The sequence below is a fragment of the Anomaloglossus baeobatrachus genome, chromosome 4 (assembly GCF_048569485.1).
Source record: "Anomaloglossus baeobatrachus isolate aAnoBae1 chromosome 4, aAnoBae1.hap1, whole genome shotgun sequence".
Lineage (NCBI taxonomy): Eukaryota > Metazoa > Chordata > Amphibia > Anura > Aromobatidae > Anomaloglossus > Anomaloglossus baeobatrachus.
The window spans coordinates 658,045,285-658,051,284 of NC_134356.1; the positions used below are offsets into that span (position 1 = coordinate 658,045,285).

General features: G+C 51.3%; 1 pseudogene; it reads right to left on the reverse strand.

The window, feature by feature from the left end:
• LOC142302030 (beta-1,3-galactosyltransferase 2-like) overlaps positions 1–5,731 on the reverse strand; it is a 28,742-nt pseudogene extending 23,011 nt beyond the window's left edge.
• Between the last annotated feature and the right edge of the window lie 269 nt (positions 5,732–6,000).

A 6,000-nucleotide genomic window follows, 5' to 3' on the forward strand; every position in this document is an offset into this window, starting at 1 on the left:
TGATGGTGACTGCCCTTCCCTGCACCTGTGTAGTGTAACGGTTCCAATGGTAACCCGCTCCCCAGCTTGAGGGTTGCTGAAGGAGCCCCTTTTGCCCGCAGGCTCTGGCCCTGGGAACTTTAGCCTTGGCGGTGACTATGTTTCCCTCTCTCGGTTGGACTGTTGCCTTCTGTCGGGACTTGGCTGCTGGGAAACCCAGGAGATTCCCTTCGCTAACGGATTTGGCAAATTCACGGCGACTCCTAGCCTTGCCGGGGTCCGTAAGCCCCTGCCGGATGGTGCTGGCTTCTCTTTGTGTACCGGTCCGGTACCGCCGGGCCACCGCCCATCCACGGTCCTTACGGCTAGCTCCAATAGGCCACTCCTGCAGACGGTCACCACCGTCTGCCAACCTTGCTGTTCCGTCCGGGCCACACACCCGGACCGCTTTCTGTCTGCTCAACTGCCACTTTCCTTCCTCTCACTTCCACTTCCCAAACTCAACTCTAAACTTCAACTAACTGTTTTTCCCGCCTCCAGGACTGTGAACTCCTCGGTGGGCGGGACCAACTGCCTGGCCCACCCCCTGGTGTGAACATCAGCCCCTGGAGGGAGGCAACAAGGGTTTTGTCTGACTTATTTGTGCCTGACCGGGAGTGTGGGGTGTGTTGGTGTAGTTATCTGTGGCCCCTGGCTTGTCCAGGGCGCCACACTGCTTGCGGAGGGTCTAACATCCAGGCTGCCATTAACACCAGCCCCAGTAATGGACATTGTGCAGCAGCGACTCAATTTTCATCCCCTGTAAATATTCCCCTTTACAAAAAGGGCCCAGGGAATGGAACCGGGCAACGGCCACCAAAGCGACATTCCCCAGATATATACCACCCATGACCAAGTACCCCATAACCCTGGGTGTCACAATTACGCTTTTGTTGTTTTTACAAATACAATACATAATATTTTCAAAAGGGATATTGTCAAGCAGCACTACTGAAGTTACTTAAGCCACAGGTAATGTAGCTTCAGAGTGCAGCTTAGCAAGCAACCACTAGGGGTCAGCAGAGTAGTCAGTAATCTGAGTCAGCAGCAAAAGCTCTAAGTCTACATGCGCACGCTGCTTTTTTTCCTGCTTTTTTGCTGCTTTTTTGGCTGCAGTTTTGTCAGCTAAACTTTCTGACATCTGACTTCCCAGCAAAGTCTATGAGAAGTCAGATTTGTCATGCGCACATTGCAGTTTATTTGTCAGCGGTTTTTTTGTCAAAAGTTTGTGACAAAAAAAATGCAGCATGTTCATTCTTCCTGCATTTTTGTCAACATTTGTCACCCATTGAAATCAATGAGGGCATCAAAAACGCAGGAAAAATGCATGCTATCAAAAGTGGTGCATTTTACCTGCCTTTTACCTGCGTTTTTGGTACCAAAAACGCAGGTGATTTGTCAGGAAGTGAGGTCAGGCAAGTGGTCCCGTCCCGTCCTCCACGTGTTCCCCGAAGTACCGCTGTCCCCAGGGGAGATGATGTGGAGGACGGGACTATCAGCAGCGGCAGCGAGAGGGGGATGGACATTGGCAGCTGAAAACATTGATTTTTCCCTCTCGCTGCCGCCGCCGCTGATAGTCCCGTCCTCCATGTGTTCCCCGAAGTACCACTGTCCCCAGCGTGCACGCACAGGGGAGACAATGGACCCCTCTCACTGCCACCGCCGCCGCTGAAAGTCCCGTCCTCCACGCTCCTGTCGGCTCCACGCTCCTGTCAGCTCCACGCTCCTGTCAGCTCCACGCAGTAGCGCGATCAGCTGAGCTGTCACTGAGGTTACTTGCTGCCACCACTGGATTCAGCGGTGGCCGCGGGTAACCTCGGTGACAGCTCAGCTGATCGCGCGGCTGTCTTCATTAGCTGCATGGTGGTGACCGGAGCGGCGGTGTCTTCTGCAGCTCCGGTCACCTTCATGCAGCAGAGCTGGATGCGACGCTGGAGCATCCTGGATTACGCCGGACATGGAGGGCTTTGTCGGGGTTAATAAATTGGTAATGAGGGAATGTGTTTGTGTTTTTTATTTCTAATAAAGGATTTTTCGGGTGTGTGTTTATTTACTGCAATTTACAGATTAATCATGGAGGGTGTCTCATAGACGCCTGACATGATTAATCTAGGACTTATTGGCAGCTATGGGCTGCCAACAGGGCCGGCGCCAGCACCCGGCAAACCCGGTCAAATGCCGGGGCCCTGAGCTGCCGGGGGGGCCCACTCGCGGTGGCAGGAGTGGCGCACCGCTACTCAGGGGGGCCCGGTGGCCGCGCTGTCACCGACCCCCGCCGAGGATCGCGCTTTCAATTGCTTCGGCATCGCAGGTGCCGATACAATTGAGAGCAATGATGAGAGAGAGTGAGCGGCGCGCTCCCTCTCTTATCATTCTCCCCGCTGTGACTGTCGGCGTTCTGACAGCTCTGCAGCAGAGCGCGGTGACGTCATCACTGCGCGCCTGCTGAGAGGTCAGAGCGAGCGACAGCAATGGACGACGCGCCGAGGAGACCGGATCAGTGGGGGAACGAGTGAGCCGCCTCTCTACTGACACTGGGCTCCCCTGACTCACAGGCCGGCCACTACACAGCGGCACTAGTACACATAAGGGCCCGGCAGCCGCTCTGCAGAGCCGGCTGCCGGGCCCCTATGTGTAGTGCCGCTGTGTAGTGGCCGACAATGCGACCGTCAGGGGGCCGGCCTGTGAGTCAGGGGAGCCCAGTGTCAGTAGAGGGGCCCCTGACCTGGAGAGGCCACCAGCCGTTTCTGAGCTGCAGGAGCGCTCCTGACCTGCACAGAAGACGGAATCTCCATCCTGCAGGACCTGCGATGATGTCACGCCCATGTGACTGTGTGGGAGGAGACACAGGAGGCCGGGCAGAAAGCAAGATACTGAATCCTGAAGGAGACATGGACACATGACTGGTAATAAGAAAAGAGGGGACATGAGGGGGGCTGCAGGGTGAGGGGCATATGATGAGGGCTGCAGACTGTGACAGAAGGATGTGAAGGGTGCAGAGTGTTTGAGAGGGGTAAGTTGGGGTACAGGCAGGGTGAGATATGTGGGCAGGGTGTGTGAGATATGGGGGTGTAGTGTGTGTGATCTGGGGGGTGCAGGCTGTGTGAGATGTGGGGGTGTAGTGTGTATGATATGGGGGTGCAGGCTGTATGGGGAGCAGGGTGTGTGAGATATGGGGGTGTAGTGTGTCTGATCTGGGGGGTGCAGTATGTATGTATGCATGCAGAGCAGTATGTGTGTGTATGTATGTATGTATGTAGCAGAGCAGTATGTGTGTGTCTGTCTATATGTATGTATGCAGCATAGCAGTGTGTGTCTCTGTATGTATGCATGTATGATGTGTATCTATGTATGTCAGTGTATATGACTGTATAGATTTGTCTGTTTATATGTATTTTTGTGAGTTTGTCTTTAAATATGTATATGTACGTGTATGTGTGTGTGTCTGCATGTTTATGGGGCCCACTGGGACTCTTCCGCCCGGGGCCCACAAAAACCTGGAGCCGGCCCTGGCTGCCAGTAACTCCTTATTTCCTCGATTTGCCAACGCACCAGGGCAAATCGGGAAGAGCCGGGTACAGTCCTAGAACAGCCGCATCTAATGGATGCGGCCATTCTGGGCGGCTGCTGACTGATATTGTTAGGCTGGGGGGCTCCTCATAACGTGGGGCTCCCCATCCTAAGAATACCAGCCTTCAGCCGTATGGCTTTATCTGGCTGGCATTAAAATTGGGGGGGACCGCACGCCAGTTTTTTTTAATTATTTATTTATTTCTAATTTTTTTTTTTTCAATTCAACAAGCTTTATGGGCTTGTTTGAACTGAAAAATACATGAAACAATTGTTGACAAAACTGCAGCCAAAAACGCACCAAAAAAGCAGCAAAAATGCACCAAAAAAGCACCTACATTTTTTGTGACATTTCCAGGCTCTCTCTGACAAGGTGCAGTTTTGGCTGCAGTTTGTGAACACGAAAAAGAAGCAGCGTGCGCATGTAGCGTTAGGGTATGTTCACACACAGCATCTTTTTTTTTTTTTACCACAAAGATGTAGCATTTTTGTCACAATAAAAACGCACCAAAAACGCACCGCTACAAAAACGCATAAAAAAAACCATGTTTTTGACGCGTTTTGCCCAGTGCATTTTTTTTATAGAAAAACAACAAAAAGAGGACTAAATATTCTCCACAAATTAAGATACTCACAGCAGTATAAAGCAGTGGTGAATTGCTCAGGCAAAAAAAAACTAATGCACTACCAGGATGAAGCCAAACCCCCAGTAGATGGAGGTATCACAGGTGCAAGAGGAGCAAATCACTCACACAACTCCAGATGGTAAAATTGCACACTAGTGGCTTGCATAGGGCTCCATTCTCACTTACAGGCACATAGTATCCTAGTCAGCAGCCTATTACATGCCCATACTATTCAATCAGGTGGACTGCCCGGTACTAGTGTGCACCATATAGGGACGGGGACTCCATTATGCAAGTACCAAAAATTAAGGGGCCTGGCTGCACCCTGTATAAAATGTTATGTGCAGAAAAATATAGAAAAAATATCTGAGGTATTAGTCGATATTATGGCCAAAATAATGGTAGCCTACAAACCACGTCACGGTTCCTCATACTTGTAGGTACAAGTAATCTACACTAATCTATACATATAGAAAAACCTGTGATACCTCCATCTATTGGGGGTTTGGCTGCATCCTGGTAGTGCATTAGTTTTTTTTGGCCTGGGCAGTTCACCACTGCTTTATCCTCCAAAACGCTGGAAAAATGCAACAAGAATTGACATGCTGCATCTTCAAAAACACAGCCAAGATGCAGCCAACAAAAGATGCACTGTGCGGACAGCAAAACAGAAATCTCATAGATTTTGCTGAGAGAAGGATATGCATGCGTTTTGGTGCATCTTCGTGACCTCAAAAACGCACCAAAACGCAGCAAAGATACCCTGTGTGAACTTAGCCTGAGGCCGGAGTCACACTTGTGAGAGACTCTTGCAAGTCTTGCATCACATCACCCGACATGGCCTGCAGCTCTCCGGACAGGAGCATCTCAGCTGCATAGAAATACATGCAGCTGACCCGCTCCTGTCAGGAGAGTGTGTGGCCATTAGTGATATGTCGGTTGCGAACGATCCGACACAAAGATCCGGCTCCCTGCTGTGAACGACAGGAGCCGGATCACCAGTGTGAGCCACTAAAAATATCTAAACGGCTCTTTTCGCCGTCAAACCCCACCCACCCACGGCTAAACTCCACCTACTCAGCAATCTAATTGGCCGCTTGTAAGTGGGCGGGGCTTAGTCGCTGGTGGGCGGGGCTTTGACGGCGTCACTATAATCTTAAATATGTGTTCACCTGGGGTGAACACATATTTAATAAGGAGCCGAGAACGAGCTGAAAGATCCGGCTCTTTTTGGTGAACGGAGCCATAGGAACCGGATCACCAAAAAGAGCCGGACTGCACATCACTAGTGGCCATGCCGGGTGATGCGATAGGAGACTCGCGCAAGTCTCTCGCAAGTGTGACTCCAGCCTAAGACAGAAGCACGGGGAGAGATAAATCGTGGTCAGGAGCTAGCAAAGAGTCAGGAGACGAAGAGTAGCATACAAACCAAAAGGGAGAGACGAATGCCGGAGCCAGGAGCGAGGATACAGGTCATCAGCCGGGAAGTCCAAATACAGAAGAGGAGGACAAACAGGTTAGGACAGGGGAAAACAGCAGACAGACACGGGTAGTAGGGAACAGGACGAGCAGACGACTGGGGGGGCTACAAGTCAGTACACAGTAACAGGAAGGCAGAACACTCACCAGAGCCAGTATACACGCTGCAAGGCAGAAAGATCACTGGCACTGAACCATAAGTGCAGTGACAAGATACAGGGATCCTGGGATCCGGAACGAGCCAAGGGAAATTAACCCCTGACATGGCCAGGTAAAACCACAGCAGAGAAAAGCCGGCCTGGATCAT